This window comes from Choloepus didactylus, chromosome 3 (assembly GCF_015220235.1).
Source record: "Choloepus didactylus isolate mChoDid1 chromosome 3, mChoDid1.pri, whole genome shotgun sequence".
In the NCBI taxonomy this organism is placed as follows: Eukaryota; Metazoa; Chordata; class Mammalia; order Pilosa; family Megalonychidae; genus Choloepus; species Choloepus didactylus.
Genome location: NC_051309.1, coordinates 174,199,043 through 174,216,847, shown reverse-complemented (window position 1 = coordinate 174,216,847; position 17,805 = coordinate 174,199,043). Strand labels below are relative to the sequence as shown.

At 36.1% G+C, this 17,805-nt stretch overlaps 1 long non-coding RNA gene across 1 annotated transcript; it reads right to left on the bottom strand.

Moving 5' to 3' along the window:
- Window positions 1–13,466: 13,466 nt before the first annotated feature.
- On the bottom strand, window positions 13,467–17,191 carry LOC119529295. The gene is made up of 3 exons (XR_005215842.1): window positions 17,096–17,191; window positions 14,860–14,926; window positions 13,467–13,574 (listed from the first exon to the last, which is right to left on the bottom strand). It is a non-coding gene; the product is annotated as an uncharacterized LOC119529295 (long non-coding RNA).
- Between the last annotated feature and the right edge of the window lie 614 nt (window positions 17,192–17,805).

Below are 17,805 nucleotides of genomic sequence, written 5' to 3'. Positions count from 1 at the left end.
TGGATTGCCACAATCCACCCCTGCACAACAGTTTGCACTGACCATAGGACAGACTTTACATCTATAATTCACAACAACAATACAATAAACAGCATAGTAATAATACACTGGTACAGAGAGATAATAAACCTATTAGGAAGTGGTGCTATGGCTAGGTTAATGAGTTTTACCATTTAGCACAAGTACTGCCTGGGATAAAATAGCTAAAGGATAACACTACCAGCATTCTGCTTTATTTCATATTTAGTTTTTACCATTTTTTCAACCTTGATTACAGAAATAAATTTCTCTTTCCACCAACTTTCTACAACTTTCTATATTCATTCAGGTTTTGTTCTATATCCCCTATTTTTATTCTGATACAACCAGTCATTTAGGAAAAAATGACTTTCTTCTCCTTCAATAAAAAAAAAAAGACATCCCTCATTCCCTCTACATTTAAGTCATCAGAATAATTCTGGAAATTGTTCTTAATTATTTCACAACATACTATTACCAATAACATCACACTTGTTAGAAGGCTAAATACTGAAAACATTTTAGTTATTGCATTATTAAAATAATAACACATTTTTTTAAACAAGAATTAACAATACATGTAAGCATTAAATTGGACAGCTGAGTGGTTTAAAGCATTAAATTGGAAAGCTAAGTGGTTTAACAATATATATATAAACTGAGTCTCCACCACAGAAGAGTTCCAGGTGAGGGGGTTTTAAATACCATGTTTCCTCCCTCTGCAGGGAGCCCTGTAGTGTCAGGACTACAGTTAGTTTTCTATGTAATTTTAATACCCATGGGCTTAGGATCCTTAAGTGTGGCTGCATTGGCCAGAACCAGAGGCAATTGACCTTATTTTCCCCAATTTCTAGTGTTTGTGGCACAGGCAAGAGAGAGTTATCATTGCCCCATTCTGGCTTGAAGGCAGCCAGCCCCTTTATCTGGACTTAATGCTGATACAGTCCTCGAGTCCATCGTTTTTATCATCCTTTAAGTGTTTAGCTGTATCCATGGCAGTGAAGGCATATTTTGTCCCTTTGGACAGAGGAAAGGGGCCAATATAGTTTATTTCCCACCAGGTGACAGGAATCTGGTGTCCTCGGTGCCCAGTCTTCTGGCACAGCCATTCAGCCACTTCATGCGTTGTTGGTGTTAAGCTGTGGAATTTTGCTAGTGCATCTGCTTCTATGTTACTTGGTAATGAATTGGTGTTGTGGGCAGAGATATGAAAAATGGTTACCTTACATTTGTGGCAGGCAGCCCAGATGTTTTCCCACCAGATGGTGTCAGAACTGGGCTGGACAGTCATGGCTGTCCAGGTAGCAGATTGCCCATGTGCCAATCCATGCAGAGTCAGGTGTATTTCCTTGTCCATCAATGGTGGGCATGGGAGGAGACACCTCAGGAGGATTGACAGGAAGCAGGGCATGCTGCTCTTTCACATAGGAAGCCAGTCCCAAAATTTCATGCATTTTGTACTCAAAAGAGCCACTGTTAAAAATGCCACATCGTAGCAGGTAGACTTTCCATTCTGTTAGTGTGCTCACCTGAGCACTCCCCAAGTGGAGCTTATTTATAGTGTTCCATACCTGCATACCTGTATGGGTAAGATCTTCTGTAAGGTCACTGGGCACCTGAGTTAAACCTTCAACACTTGCAATAGAGGATTACAAACTGTGCACAATTGCTCTTTTAAAGGGCTATACCTTGGTTCTGTGCCCTTGCAAAGTTGGGACCAGAATCTAACAGGTACACATTTAGCTTTTTGCCTTTGCCACAGACCCTACCCAAAGCCAATATTGGCACTGGCTACATCCAAATCACAGGGTATATCAGGGTCCACCTCTCTTAAAGTCTTTGCTTGCATAATAGTTCACTTAGTCTTTTTAAATACAGCCTGCTGTGGAAAATCCCATTCCCACACTCTTCCTTTTCTAATTAGGGTATACAAAGGTTTTAAAATTTGTACTAAATAGAGTATAAAGACTTCCCAATAACTTAACAAACCAAGAAAAGCCATCAACTGTTCAGAAATAGGCAATGTGGGATAACTTTGCATTTTAACAACAACAGCTGAAGGAATAGCCTTAGTTTTACCCGACTAGACAATACCCAAGAATTTGGTAGAGTAGTCAGGCTCTTCTGGAAGTGTCCACATTTGAAGGTATCCTTGTGGAAGCACAGCAAATGTCCAGTGTTGTTTTCCAATGCAAAAAGGGCAGAAAGCTTTTTATAAGGATCTAAGACAAAGGCCTTCCTAAGGGTGGGGGGAGCATAGATGCAGGAACAGGTCATTCTGACCCTGGGGGTGGTGCAGGAAGGACTAGAATAACACTTGAACAATTACATTTTGCTCTTTTTGTGAGACTAAGAGTTTCTCACTTCCTGCCTGCTTGCATGAAGTTACACTTTAAGGTCAATTTACCCTTTTTCTCCTTACTGGCTTACAAAGACAATAGGTTAAGCATTAAAGCTGCCTAGGTCATGCAGACTGCTGTGCACCAAAGATCTGCAGGCCTGTTTTGCTCAGGCCATGGGTTGCCACACACATTAATTCAGTATTATATATTTCTCAGTTTCCCATGTCACTACTGGAGGGTTGCTTCACTCTTGCACATGAACTCTAAATGCCCAGGTTCCTGTCTAAAGCTTACTGGATCTTTCATCTTAGTCTTTATTGGTACCTCTTTCATATGCACAGAAATTTAATTCCATATCAACTATTCAACTGTTAATTCTTGCAGACATCCTTCATTATTGTGTTTAAGTTCATGAAGGCACGGCCAAATGGTATTATGGTATTTGTAAATATTCCATGTATACTTACAGATGGCAGCAAAGAATTATAATTTTTTCCTGTCATATATACACACACATATAGATAATATATTCATGTGAATGAGATATAATCACTGATACCTTAAGAATACTGGGTAAAAGAAAAAGATGGCTACAATTTGTAAAATGAAAAATTAATTAAAGAACAACATAAAAGTCAAGTCTGTGCCATAGATGTTGGTCCTGACAGTGCAGCTCAGCCACTGTTTACATCCTGCTAACCACTCTTTAACTTCAAGACCAATTTCCAGAACATAACTTTCTCATTCCTTTGTAATAAACAGATGCTGGGGCAAATCCTGAGCATGATACCTGAAATCTTAGTAATTGGACCCCAAGGTCATATAGAAAAAAGATGAGCAACACTGTTCTCCAGCACAGAATTGCCAATTAAGGAGTAAATGGCAGAACTTTAGTGAACCCAAAGTGAAACACAGGGGTTGATGAGATGAAGATGTCTCCAGAAATTGGTTTTAATGCCCACTTATCAATTTAAATTAGGAACTGGGCTGTGAGAAGACCATCATTGGCATTTTGAATAATTGAAGGTAGATACTCAATTAGAAAAAGGCAGTAGAGTTTTAAAACTAGTTTTTGAAGTTGGAAGAAGTTAAAGCTTTCTCTGTTCACCATGTGATATTGTTAGTTGCATGAATGTTTCTGGCAATACATATCCACATATTTCTAAGAGTTATAACAAGTATAAAAACAATCAAGCAGGTATTTGAGCATATGGTATCAATTTTAAATACACTTATGAATTAATATACCACAAAATTTTATTAATAAGTGCAAGAGAGGCCCTAAACCATGTACACAGGCCCTTAGCAAAACTTCCAAGGACTTTTTGAAACTGTGGGCATGTGATCACCCCTTCTCCCTTCTCAGCTCCCCCAAAACCAGACTCAGCAAGGATTAATGAAATGGCTCAGAATCAGTTAGTAACATATTTGCCTATCTGTAACTTTTGTAACTTTACTTTTTCTTCCTGAGCTTGTTTTTCAGGAACCCAACTGAAATTTACAGCTCCCATCTCGTGTTTATTCAGAAGAAACTTGCTACACTGCAAGAAAAGTTACTGCTTCTTTCCCCTTTGCAGTTACCTGCTAAAGCCACTTATGGCCAACTCAGTCCACTGAGGCATGCACAGTCAGTAGAAGCCCCATCCTAAAGTTACTTTGCTAATTTTAATAGCAAAAAATTACACCAACAAGCATGCTAAGCTGCCATTTTTAAACATGCATCGCATGAAATAGCATGATTTGTACTATGCATGCTCCACTTAAGCCTGCCCCCTTAATGCACATCACCTCCCCTTACCCTAAACCACTCCCCTAGACCCACCTACCCGAAACTGCATAAATATCTCAAGCCTGTTTAGCTAGAGGAGACTGATCGGGAGCTTGCCTCTGGTCTACTTACTTACAACTATGCAATAAACCCTTCCTCTTCTCGAAATCCTGGTAACACGGCACTGACTTCTTTGTAAATCAGGCAAATGAGGCCATTTTGGGCAAAAATATTTTGGTTAAAAAGAAAATGTTTTCTAGTTTTTCAGCCTTGAGTTCAAGAAAGATTTGGACCAAGCTGTGTTATCCTAAAAAACACGAGAAATAAAACTGAGGGCTGTGCTCATGACGTGGTTTACTATATTCTCTTCTGTGATTGTGCTATCTGTTATGCAGCCCTGAGATTATTGATAAACTAAATAGGCTCTAATAAGAATGCCCCTAGCATCCCATGTATATTTAGGACCACTCCGGCCTCAGAGTTTGGGGTTTAGAGAGGGCAGTTCAGATTCTAGAAGCTCATTTGATCAACTGTTCACATCTGGAGCTGTGTGTTCACCAGGGAGGACTGGGGTCAAGAATTGTTCCATTAAGTCTTTGGATAAGGATATAAACTCTATACTGGTATCTACTGCTTTGACTTTTTCAGTACCCCTTAACACAGAAAATATATAAATGAATCTTTAACTCTTATTTTATTTGCCTGACAGATTCTGCATCTGGTCTTTCCATCAACCAGAACCTATTTTTGACATGTGTCCACACTGGGAATAGTACTGAGAATTTCTCATACGACTTTAGAACTTACAGAGTGGTTTCACATTAATCATTTAATTGAGTTACAGAATGACTAGGTATTTTTGCCTTTGTAGAAACAGAGGCAGGGACTTCCAGGAGAGATGGTGGACTAGGGAGCTCCAAAACTCACTCCTCTTCCATAAAAAGGCTAATGGACAGGCAGGAACTGTTTGAAACAACCATCATGGGGCTCCAGAGGCCAGGGGGGCACTGTACAGCATCCAGGGAAAAGCAGGGTGAAAAGGCAGAGAAGCTGCCTGTTCCGGTTTGCTAATGCGGCCATTATGCAAAACACCAGAAATGGATTGGGTTTTATAAAGGGGACTTATTGGATCACAAAGTTACAGTCTTATGGTCATGCAAATGTTCAAACAAAGGCATAAGCAGTAGGATACCTTCACTGAAGAACACTGATGGTGTCTGGAAAACCTCTGTTGACTGGGAAGGCACGTGGCTGGCATCTGTTTGCTCCTAGGCTGGTTTCAAAATGTCATTCTCCAAAATGTCTCTCTAAGCTGCAGTTGCTCTGAGGTCTGTTTGTAAGGTTTTATAGGGCTCCAGTAAACTAATCAAGACCCACTCTGAATGCGAGGATCCATACCTCCATGGAAATAATCTAATCAAAGGTGTTACCCAGAGAGAGTGGTTCACCTCTCCAAGGAAACAGCCTAATCCAAAGATTCCAACCTAATCAACACTAATATGTCAGCCCCAAAAGACTGCATTAAAGAACATGGCATTTTGGGGGACAAAATACATCCAGCTGGCACACTGCCATAAAGAACTGTGAATAACTCATCCCACAGTGGCTGCCAACAGCTATCCCTCACTCTCGAGGCAGGCCACCTTGCAGCCCATTCCTTGGTTGCTTCATCAGACAGACAGGATTGTGGAAGTCCTCTTCCCCAAGAAGAGGAGTGTGTGGGGAGGGGGGCTGGGAGTGGGAGCACAACCAAGCACTGACCATGGCTTTGATCAGCAAACTTGGATCCCTCAGTCATGTCTCTGAGCTTCTGTTTTACCCAGCCCCAGACAGGAACCTCTGTGGCCATTATTTCAACCCTGTCCTCAACAGGGGTAGAGCTGGGGAGGTTTAAAGAAACAATATCTCCCTAAGGCTCTGGGGAACAATTTTTTGAACGTTACCATCTGATGGGCAGCCCAGGAAGGTGCAGCTTTAGGAATTTGTCAAAAAGCCTTCTGGCATCTTTCCTGACCCTCTTCCCAGGTATCCTTGGAACTGTTCTGTGACCCCATCCTGGGTCCCTGGGCCTGTTTCAGCTGGGAAATACTAATTTTGGAATGTCCTCTCTGGGGAGACCCTCCACCCAGAATTTGTCCTCCATGCAAAAGCAGCTAGAGGCAATGAAAATGATGTCAACAACAATGACAGCAAACAACTAGAGAGTCAAAACAAAAACAAACAACAGTTCAAGATTCCTGGACAAGGAAAAGAGAAAAGGAAGCTTTCTTCTGAGGGTGAAACAATTGCACAAAACTGCAACCTTAAAAATTGTACAACAAATCCAGGCCAAGAATCAGAAGAAGAAGAGTTGGAAATATCTGGTCATTTACACACAGGTAATTCTAAAGGTCTAAAATAAGTTGAACTAAGTGCCCAAAAAGAGCCTTGAAACAAAGCCAATCAACAACAACAACAAAAATAACCCTAGGAAAAAGAGAGAAATGATCTTCAGTGTGTACTCATCAGGACTATCAGATGTCTAGACATCAGCAAAAGAAAAATTAAAAGCCACACTAAGAAACAGCAAGATTTGGCTCAAAGAGACAATTAAAAATTCAGAGGAAACATAAGATCTGGAATAAGTAATCAAAGCAAAATCAAGGAAATGAAGGAAAATATGGCTAAAGAGATAAAATATATTAAAAAGACACTGGGTGAGCATCAGGAAGAATTTGAAAGTATGAAAAGAAACATAAAATAAATTATAGAAATGAAGGGCACAACAAAAGAGATTAAAATACACTAGATGCATACAACAGCAGGTTTGAAATGGCAGAAGAATCAGAAAACTAGAAGAGAGGACAATCAAAATCTTACAGAAAGAAGAACAGACAGAGAAAAGAATGGACAAAAATGAGCATTGGCTCAAGGATTTCAATGACAGCATAAGCACCCAAACATATACATCATGGGTGACCAAGAAGAAGAGAAGGGAAAAGTGGCAGAAAGAATATTTGAGGAAATAATGGCCAAAAATGTCACAATACTTACGAAAAATGTAAGTATATATGACCAAGAAGTACAATGTACTCCAAGTAGAATAAATTCTGATAGTTTTACACAGAGACACATCCTAATCAGAATGTAAAATGCCAGATATAAACAAAGAATTCTGAAGACAACAAAAGAAAAGTGATTCATCACATAAAAGAGAATGCCAACAAGACTAAGTTCAGATTTCTCATCAGAAACCATGGAGGTGAGAAGGCAGTGGTATGATGTATTAAAGTTATGGAAAGAGAAAAAATTGCCAGCCAAGAATTCTTTATCTGGCAAAACTGTCCTTCAAAAACCAGGGAGAGTTTAAAATATTCACCGACAAACAGAAACAGAGAGACTTACATTAATAAGACATCTGCCCTACAAGAAATACCAAAGGCTAAAAAGAAAAGAGTAGAGTACAGAAATGAAGATTATCAGTAAGGATCACTAAAAGCATAAAAAGGGAGACAAAAATAAGATTGATGTATAAAAAACAAAGGATAAAATGGTTGAAGTAAGTACTGTCTTTCAGTAATGACATTGGTTGTTAATGGATTACATTCCTCAATCAAAAGACAGATTGGCAGAATGGATAAAAAGTATGATCCATCTATATGCTGTTTAAAAGAAACTCATCTTAGACCCAAGAACAAAAATAAGTTGAAAGTGAAAGGTTGGAAAAAGACATTCCACACAACCAGTAACCAAGAAGAGCTGGGTAGCTTACTAATATCAGACAAAAGAAATATTAAATGGAAAACTGTTAGACAAAAAAGGACATCATATATTAATAAAACAGTCAATCCACCAAGAAGAAATAACAATCATAAATATTTTTACACCTAACCATTGTGCCCCAAAATACATGAGGCAAAAACTGGCAAACAGAAGGGAGGAATAGACATCTCTATGATAAGTTGGAGACTTCAATACACCACTATCATCAACAGATGGAACATCTAGACAGAGGACCAATAAGGAAACAGATAACTTGAATTTTATGGCAAATGAACTAGACCTAATAGACATATACTGAGCATTGCCCCCCAAAACAGTAGGATATACATCCTTCTTGAGTGCATATGGATAATTCCCCTGGATAGATGACACGCTGGGTCACATAAACGAGGCTCAACAAATTTGGAAATACTGAAATCATAAAAAGAATCTTCTCTGGCCATAAATCTGCTCTGGCCATAACAGAATGAAGCTGAAAGAGGCTGGAAAGCAATAACTGGTGGAGAACTGGAAAATTCACAAATACATGGAGGTTAAACAGCACACTCTTAAATAATCAAAGACAATATAAAATCACTACATATCAAAACTTACAGGATACAGCAAAGGAAGTGTGAGGGAAATGTATAGTCTTAAACATCTATAGTTATAAAGGAGAAAGAGCTAAAATCAAAGACCTAACTTCATACCTAAAGGAGGTAGAAAAATAATGGCAAACCAATCCTAAAGAAAGCAAAAGGAAAGAAATTACAATGATTAGAGCAAAAATAAATTAAAAAAAAAAGAGAAGGAATTAACAAAAGCAAAAAATTGGTTGAGAAGATAAATAAAAATGGCAAACACTTAGCTAGACTGGCAGAGGAAAAAAGTGACGATGCAAATAAATAAAATCAGAAATGAGAGGGGGAACATTTCAACTAACCCCACAGAAACAAAAAGGGTCTTAAGAGGATACTATGAATAATTGTATACCAACAAGTCTCACAAACTAGATGAAATGAAGAAACACATGAACAACCTACACTGACTCTAGAAGAAACAGAAGCCCTCAAGAGACCAATTAAAATTAAAGAGATTAAGTAATGACATCAGAAACCTCCCAACAAAGTAAAGCCCAGGGCCAGATGGCTTCACAGGTGAATTCTACCAACCATTCCAAGAAAAATTAACACCAATCCTGCTCAGTCTCTTCCAAAAAATGTTGAAAAGGAGGGAACACTAGCTAACTCATTCTACAAAGCCAGCATCACCCTATTACCAAAGCCAGATAAAGATACTACAAGGAAAGAAAATTATAGACACATTTCTCTATTGAATATAGATGCAAAAATCCTCAACAAAATGCTGGCAGATTGAATGCTGGCACATTAAAAGAATTATACACCATGATCGAGAGTGTTTCACCACAAGAAAATCAATGAATAGAATACACTACATTAACAAATCAAAAAGGAAAAACCACATAATCATCTCAACTGATGCAGAAAAGGCATTTGACAAAATCCAGCATCCTTTTTTGACAAAAACACTGAAAGACAGGAATAGAAGGAACTTTCCTCAACATGATAAATGACATACATGAAAATCCAACAACTAACATGGTACTCAATGGTGAAAGACTGAAAGCTTTCCCTCTATGACCTGGAACAAGACGTGGATGCCCACTCTCTTATTTAGGGCTGGGGAATGATAGAAGGATTGAGAGGTGACTGCTAAGGAACAGGGGTTTTTATTTTTGAAGAAATGCAAATGTCCTAAAATTTATTGTGGTGATGAATGCACAACTGTTTGGTTATACTAAAAACCACTGATTGTACACTTTGGATGGATTGTATGATATGTGAATATATCACAATAAAACTGCTTTAAAAATGTGGTTTTCAGGAAGTTTGGCAAGACAAGCAAAGAAAGAGTAAGGGATGAAGGATGATGCCAATTTTCCAAGTATCAAAAGAATTTGTCACTATCTTTCAAAATGAAAAGAACCGTTGATTGGATTCCTAAATTGTATTATGTGCTGATCAATTCAAGAACAGCCTAATACCTTGAGAAAATCACATAATAACAGAAATTTGAATAATCTCTCACTAAAAGGCAAAAGTTAACCATCATATTCCATGAGAGAACTAGCAACAGGAAACATATTAATAGTTTCAGGCACTGTTCCTAATATATCAGGCCAACATTAAGACCACTGCTGAAGTCTAGAAATGATCATAACATAAAAGGTACTCAATAATTTCTTCATTTAACACCTAATAAAACTCTGTCTTCCAAAATTGTGGAAAAGCTAAGCACACTCCCTTATTATAAAGTTTCATGTTACAAGGTTGCATGGTTTACACGTCATACTTTGTTATTGAAAACAAAAGCTCCTCTTCTAACAACCTCTTTGTTGCAATATTCAAAACTGCCTCCAGGCTAGATTTATATTGAAAGCAAAATGAATTCAGACAGATTGTTGAGGAAAAAAGCTAGTTTCTTTTTATTAGTTTTTCTAAAGTAGTTTTTTCTTTCATTGTACCTTTTCTTCATTTTGTTCTACTTGAATATTTTCCTTTTCTCTTCACATATTTACTTGGTAAATACAGGATGACAGATTGTTAAAACCAGTTTTACTACTTTGGAAACAATTACTTTATTATATAACTCCTGCTGTTTTGGTTTGCTAAAGCTTCCAGGGTGCAATATACCAGAAATAGGTTGGCTTTTCCAATGGGGATTTATTAGCTTACAATTTACAGTTCTTGGCTATGACAATGTACAACTTAAGGCATCAACAGGATGATACCTGGACTCTGAAACAGGCTGCTGGCATCCAGGACACCTCTATCAAATGGGAAGAACACAGCTGGCACCTGCTAGTCCTTCTTTCCCAGGTTTTGTTGCTTTCAGCTCTGGCTTCAGTGGCTCCCTTTCTCAGCTTCTCTGCGTGCTTCTCTGAATTTCATCTCTTAGCTTCTATATTTGTTTCATCCTCTTATGAAGAACTCCAGTCAGAGGATTAAGACCCAACTTGAATGAGGTGCATCTTAATTTCTCAACTGAAGTAACCTAATCAAAAGGTCCCACCTACAGTAGGCCTGAACCCACAGGAATGGGTTAAAAGAATATGGCCTTTTCTGGGGTATATAGCTTCAAACTACCACACCCATCTTTCAAAATTTTGTACAAAGTTCATCTTAAGAACATGAACTGTATAGGACCTAATCAACTGTCTGTGAAAAGATGTGAATATTAATTTTCCACTCACACCCTTTATATTCACAGTCCTCTTAAATCATGAATATAACTTTCCAAATTAGATTTATAAATACTTCTCAGTTATTATTTCCATATTAAATACTACTATCCTATTTTAGCAAAGATCTAGAAATGCAACTTTCAAAGGCTTTTATTCACAAATTTCAATGCAAGGAGATTTGGTTTTAAAACCAAACTCACAAAGTATGGATGCAACTCAAGTGTCCATCAACAAAAGAATGGGTGAACAAAATGTGGTTTATATGTATAATGGAATACTACTCTACTATAAAAGGGAATGAAATTCTGATGCATGCTACAAAATGGACAAATCCAGAAGACATCATGTTGAGCAAAATAAGCCAGATCTAAAAGGACAAATATTGTATGATCTCACTCATATGAAATATTTAGAATATTCAAATTCAAGTCAGAAATTAGAATTTAGGTTACCAAGGGCAGGGATGGGGTTGGGGAACAGGAAGTTATTGCTTAATTTGTTATAGACTGTTTATTTGTGCTGATGGAAAAGTTTTGGTGATGGATGGTGGTTATGGTAGCACAACACTGTGAATGTAATTAACATCACTGAATTGTATACTTGAAAGTGGTTAAATGGGGTATTTTAGGTTGTATATATATGTTACCAGAATAAAAACAAAACAAAACAAAAATTCATAGAACTGAACAGCACAAAGAGTGAACCCTAGTTTAAACTATGGACTATGGTTAATAATATAGTTTTATAATATTTTTCTTTCATCAACTGTAACACTTTTGTGTATGGAGAGAGGAAAACTGTGGAAAACTGCATGTGGAGAAAGGGCAATGTGGGAACTCTGTACTTTCTGCATGATTTTTCTGTAAACCTACAAATGCTTTAATAAAATTAAATGAAAATAAAAAGAAACAAAGTCTTAGAAAAGTTAATGAAAGGTGTCTGGTTATTTTCTGTATCTGCTCATCTGTCATAATAAGTAAATGTGTATAATAAATAGTTGGCAAATAAATAAGGAATTAAAAAAATTATGTTCCAGGGATTCTGGTTGTTCTTTTAGATTTCTTCCACATATAAGGTCTGCAATGTCATCATTAAAATAAACGAACAGTGAATTTGTATGAATTTCAAATTTCCATTTTTCAGAAAATACGTTAGATTTTGTGGAACCATTTTATAAAATACATATCTGCCCTATTACATTTGTGCAAATTCCTAAATGAATTGCAACATTTCTGACACATGCTTCAATTGTAAAGCAATAGTTTTAAAACCTTAAATTCAAAGTGTACTTACTGCCATTAAGTATATCACTTGCAAATAACCTGAAATGCTGAACTACTTGAATTTACAGGCAGAAAACAGAGCAATCTACTATTAAGATACTTTGGTCATCAAAAATTAAAATAAAATAATAAAATAAAATAAAATAAATAAAATAAAATAAATAATAAATTAAATTAAATTAATTAAAATAAATAAAAGATATTTTGGTCATTTCTGCCTTCTTCAATGGCAACAGTCATTTGACTTTAACCTTTTCACAGATTAAATAAAAATAGAAAAAAAACAAAGCCTAGCAGGACACTCTGGCCCTGGCCCTTAAACAGACTGTACCAACAGTCCAGCCCATGTTTCACCTTAGGTACACTTTCTCTGATCCTTGCTTATTTCCTTATCTAAATGTTGGCTATTTCTATAGTTCTTTTTTTTAAGGGTGTCTTAGCTTCGTCTAAATCCTTTCTAGAGGGAATATTTTAAGTGCAATGAAATTATCAGATGGGTTCCTATTAGGCTCAGGGGGCCACCGATATATTCCATCGTAATTATCCTGTAAAGTAGCTAAACATTTACTTCACTCTTCCCAAGGTTAGAAAAGTAAGAGTATTGATTTATGATGTTTTAAAATCAGGTCTATATCCCCACATAATATGTCTGTTTTCAGGGGTAAAATTGTTCAATCTTACTGAATAGTATTAACTGCTAAACATAAATAGATTTTAGGAGATTTTGTCATATTTAGCCTGAATAGGTCTTTTTTGAAAATCTTGTTTATTCCACTGTGCATAAGAAAAATACAACCTGTCATCATTTCTATTTCTTAGAGGTACACTGGAGTTAATGGATGTGTCTACTACACTATCTAAAATACAAGGTTTAAAAGCATGTAATATTAACTATTTGATAATAGTACTGTATACTTACATTCTGACAATCTAGTAAGGTAAGAAAGATATTAAAATAACCAAGCAAATAAAGACATACTTGAAAGCAAGATAAAGGCCAGGAAGGAAAATTGTAATGTAACTTGTATGCACATAAAAGGAACATTTACCTGGTCTTGGGAGACTGGGAGGACCAACAGGAGTTGACTAGGAAGAAGAGTACTTCTAGGCCAAAGGAACGGTGTATAGTCTCCGAAGACAACCAAAATCCTTTGTGACTGGAGTACAGAAAGCACAAGGGGGAGAGTGGCGTGAGGTCAGGATGGAGAAGGCAAAGGCCTTACAGGTCATCAGTAACGTTCAGGTCTTATCCTAATGGCAAATGAGACGAGCTTAAGCATTTTAAGGATGTGGAAGTGAGGCAAGGGTGGAAAGGAGGCAGCAGAATTTAGCCAAATATTACATAAAGAGCTTTTTATTTATAACAGATCTCTCTTATGCAATATAGAGGATAAATGAAGAAAGCCAGATGGGCACAAGGACAGCTATTTCAGGGAGTATAACATATACCTTACTTTTGAGAATTACCATTCTGAATATAAAACTAAAAAGTGGAAAAAGCCAGGCTTTATGCCCTTAACTTTCCATTTCCTCTAACACAACCTAATCTCTTTTATTCCATGTATGTTTCTAATTTTTATATTATAGTACTCTAGATTAGAGCTGTCAAGTTTCTATCTCAAAGTGATTAATTCATATCTTCTTCACCCTTTATTGTATCATTACTGATACAATAATATATATATATGTTTTGTGAAGTAAATTGAATTGAATTTCTAGATTCTAATTCAATATTGAAGTACCCAATTTGAATCAAGCCTAACATTTAGTCTTCATAGATTATTTCCTAAATATTAGCTACTCCTCATTGTAATGTCATTAAGTTTTCTTTCTCTAAATTCTCCTACTCTTAATTTCAAGGTCATTTAAGTTATACAACTTTTACTTAAAACCTTAATCTCTTCAGGGCAGTAAAAAAAACAAAAACAAAACACTCTTCCCAAAGCAAAATAATTTTCAAAATTGGCCTTAAATATTATCATGCTCAGAAAAATACATATCATCAATTAGAATTAATTAATTAGAATCATTCATGCCTTGTATAAACCAGGTGGTAGGGATCTTTCAGCAAGACTTCAAGGTGGAATTCTAGAGTTTTAGATCTAAAATCATTTACTCAAATTTCTTATTAATGTTTCTAGGGAGAATATATCATTGTAAAGTATATGTGAACATATTCTGTCTTTCACTATTCCTCAATCTTAACCATGAAAAATGTTACCCAAAACTGCCTCTCACTACATATATTAAAATATAAAGCAGCTGGAAAGGAAAAAAAAAAAAGAATGCAATGTTGCTTCTTTTTTCTTCTCCTTTGTACTACCACAGTGACTTCCCTGGAATGGAAAAATCCGCTGCCTAGGGGGAATAAAACGGGTATTGAGATTGTTCTATTTGATGAAAGAGATCATCTCAAAGATGGAATAACAATTCAGTACTCACTATAGAGACTTGCATGGTAAGATTCGGCTTGGCAGGACAAAATGCACAGCATTCTTTCAGTGACAATCTGCTTAAAAATGTCAACAGAATTACCCCAGTTGTTACAATATGACAAGACATAGTAGCACTTCAAATGTAAAAAAGTCAAGGAAAGCCTGACTGAGAACACATGAAAACTCAAAAGTACAGAAACAAAGTTCTAATTAAAATGAATTAAGCAACATTTGTTTCCTAAACTTTAGCATTTCTCCAAATTTTAGTGACTGATTAATATTCATACAGTTTTTTTTTCCTATCTTAAGGATCACCTGTTAAGTAATGTTTAGTCCTGTACGTTTCCCACTTGAATAATCTTAGAGAAAATCTCATGCTGACTTCCCAAAGTGAAATTGATTTCACTTTTTCCTTTTACCAATTACTCCTTTGAGAGTCCCTGCTCCTCTCCTCACGGGTGGGCCATAAACTTATGACGTAACGTTTTCTGCAGGGGCAAATTTTTAATAGGCACCTTTGCAATGTCACCAGCAGGCAGCCTTCCCTCCCTTTAACCCCAGACTACCCACTACAAAACTACTACCTCCGTGAAAAGTCCGGTTACCTCCTGTTCTCCTTGAGCCCAAATCTCAGCTATACTCATACTTCCTGTATTGCTGCCAGGGAATCGGCATTTGAAAAGGAAGTGAAGAGGAAGTAGAACCACCTACTCCTCAACTCGTTTCCCGGTTATCTCTCCACTGCCTCTTTGATTTCAGACTGATTTTGCCCCTGCATTCCTGTCATGCTTTTCACTATTTTGGTCTCCCCATAAGCTCAGCCCCCTTGCTACCAACAAGTCATGTAGCCAGCAATACCCTGTAGAATCTCCTGATTCCAAGAGTGACATCCTAGTACCTCGACTTTCTCCTCTAAAAGCAGCTTAATAATTTGTACTTTAGAATCACCTAAATATATATATATATATATATATATATATATATATATATATATATATATGCCAATCAGATTCCTTGACAAAAGCAAGGCCTCAATAAATGTTTGCTATTTTTCTTCTTCTTATATTGGAGTACAAATGTGAAAGGAGAATTGATGAGAAACTCATAAATCAGTTTAATTCCATCCTTCCATGTAACCAGAGAGCTTTTAGTACAGTAATATTAAAAGGTACAAACATAAAGAAACTGTTTCTTTCACATATTCTTTAAAATATTTTTCTTACCTGCAATTATTATTCTTTTCCATCTGTAAAAAATTTAGCAAAACCTACATTTTGCACCTGTTATATTGCCTATATACATAGATTTATAAGTATATCTAAGAAATTATGCATCTTCTTAATGGAAATGATAACTATAATTATGCTAATGATAAAGTGGCAAATATATATATATATATAACTATATGTAACTATGTATAATTAGTTCTGATATAGGAAACATGGAAACAGGAACTGTTTTTTGTTTTTTTTTTTTTTTAAATCTTTTCATCTACACATGTAGGAGATTCCATAGAGGCACTCTTGTGGATCTGAATAAACAAATAATTTTTTTAAAAAGTCTTCTAAGGTCTTGAATTTTTGGGATAGTGACAGTATGTCATCAACAAATATTACAGGAAGGTAACATATTGGCATATATTTTGAGGAGTTTCTGAAGAAAGGAATTGATCTCTCCTTTCTATTATTTTTTAAAGGTCCAGAGAGGTTCAAAGCCTAATGAATATCAGTTTAAATATTAAAAGGTAAATTGCAGATAATGGCATGCTACTTATAATCTTTTATTTCTTATCTGAATATTGAATGTGCAAGGGAGAGGGATGTATGTCTCTATTTAGTTATGATAGTGTGAAGTTTTTGTTTATTTCTGATTTTGATTCTATTTTTTCAGAATCAAAACATGTAGTTTTAGTTCATCCATTGTTTGCCAATATGTTCCAAACTGTCAATTCAGCTTTAAAAATATCATCTGCATTGTTCCCAATATAACTGTTTCTGATATAATGAAAATGGAAAGATATAAATGTTATAATTGGGTCCTTTTTCAAAATAGAAAAAGAGTGACTGCTATGTAATGAGAAAAGGTTTTGCTGTTGTTGCTTGGAACTCTTCTTGGCTCATAGCAATTCCTCATATGATATTTACATTACAGAAATGATAAAGGAATTTGGAAAGTTCACTTTAAATTAATAAGAAAGTTATTAATATAAATAAATTTAAACATGTTTAACATGCTTTTCTCACCTTGCCATTGAAGAAACTCATTTATGGACCGTTGTTCTGCCTCTTTTTTTTTTTTTTTCCTGTCCATGTATCCAAAAATCACCTTTATTTTCTACCTAAGAATTCACTTAACTTCCATCTGCTGACATTTTTCTTGGTTTCTCTTCTCTCATACAATGCCTGAAACTGATACATGGAGAGCATAAGATGAATTTTTTTTTTACTTGTATCCCTAAAACAACTGTAATACTTAGAGCCATAAGGAAATAATTTGTCAGTGGACAAGGTTTTGCTTTTGCTGTTGCCTTAGTATCACCTCCAAGCCCAGCACTGTATCCCATCCTCTTCTCCTGCTTCATGATATTCAGTTATTTGGTATGGAAAATGTTCTTCAACTACCATGTACAACTGTTCTAAATAGCATGTTAATTCAAAATACCTCATAACCATGAAATAGAAGATGAAGAGAAGCAAGAAAATGTATGGTCAACACTACTGAAAAATATATTTTATTATGTAAGAATATATTTCATTTGTGCCATGTGAGAGGAACTTTTGGCAGCTAATTGTTCATTTCCCTTATATAAGTCCTTCAGCCAAGTCAATGGTCTCAGTACATGGAAGCATTATCCATCTACAATTGTAGCTGGGCCACAACCCACAACCTTCTTGGCATGCAGATACAGCCACCCTTGTTTCTAAGATACAAACTGAGATGTGGAGAATCATCT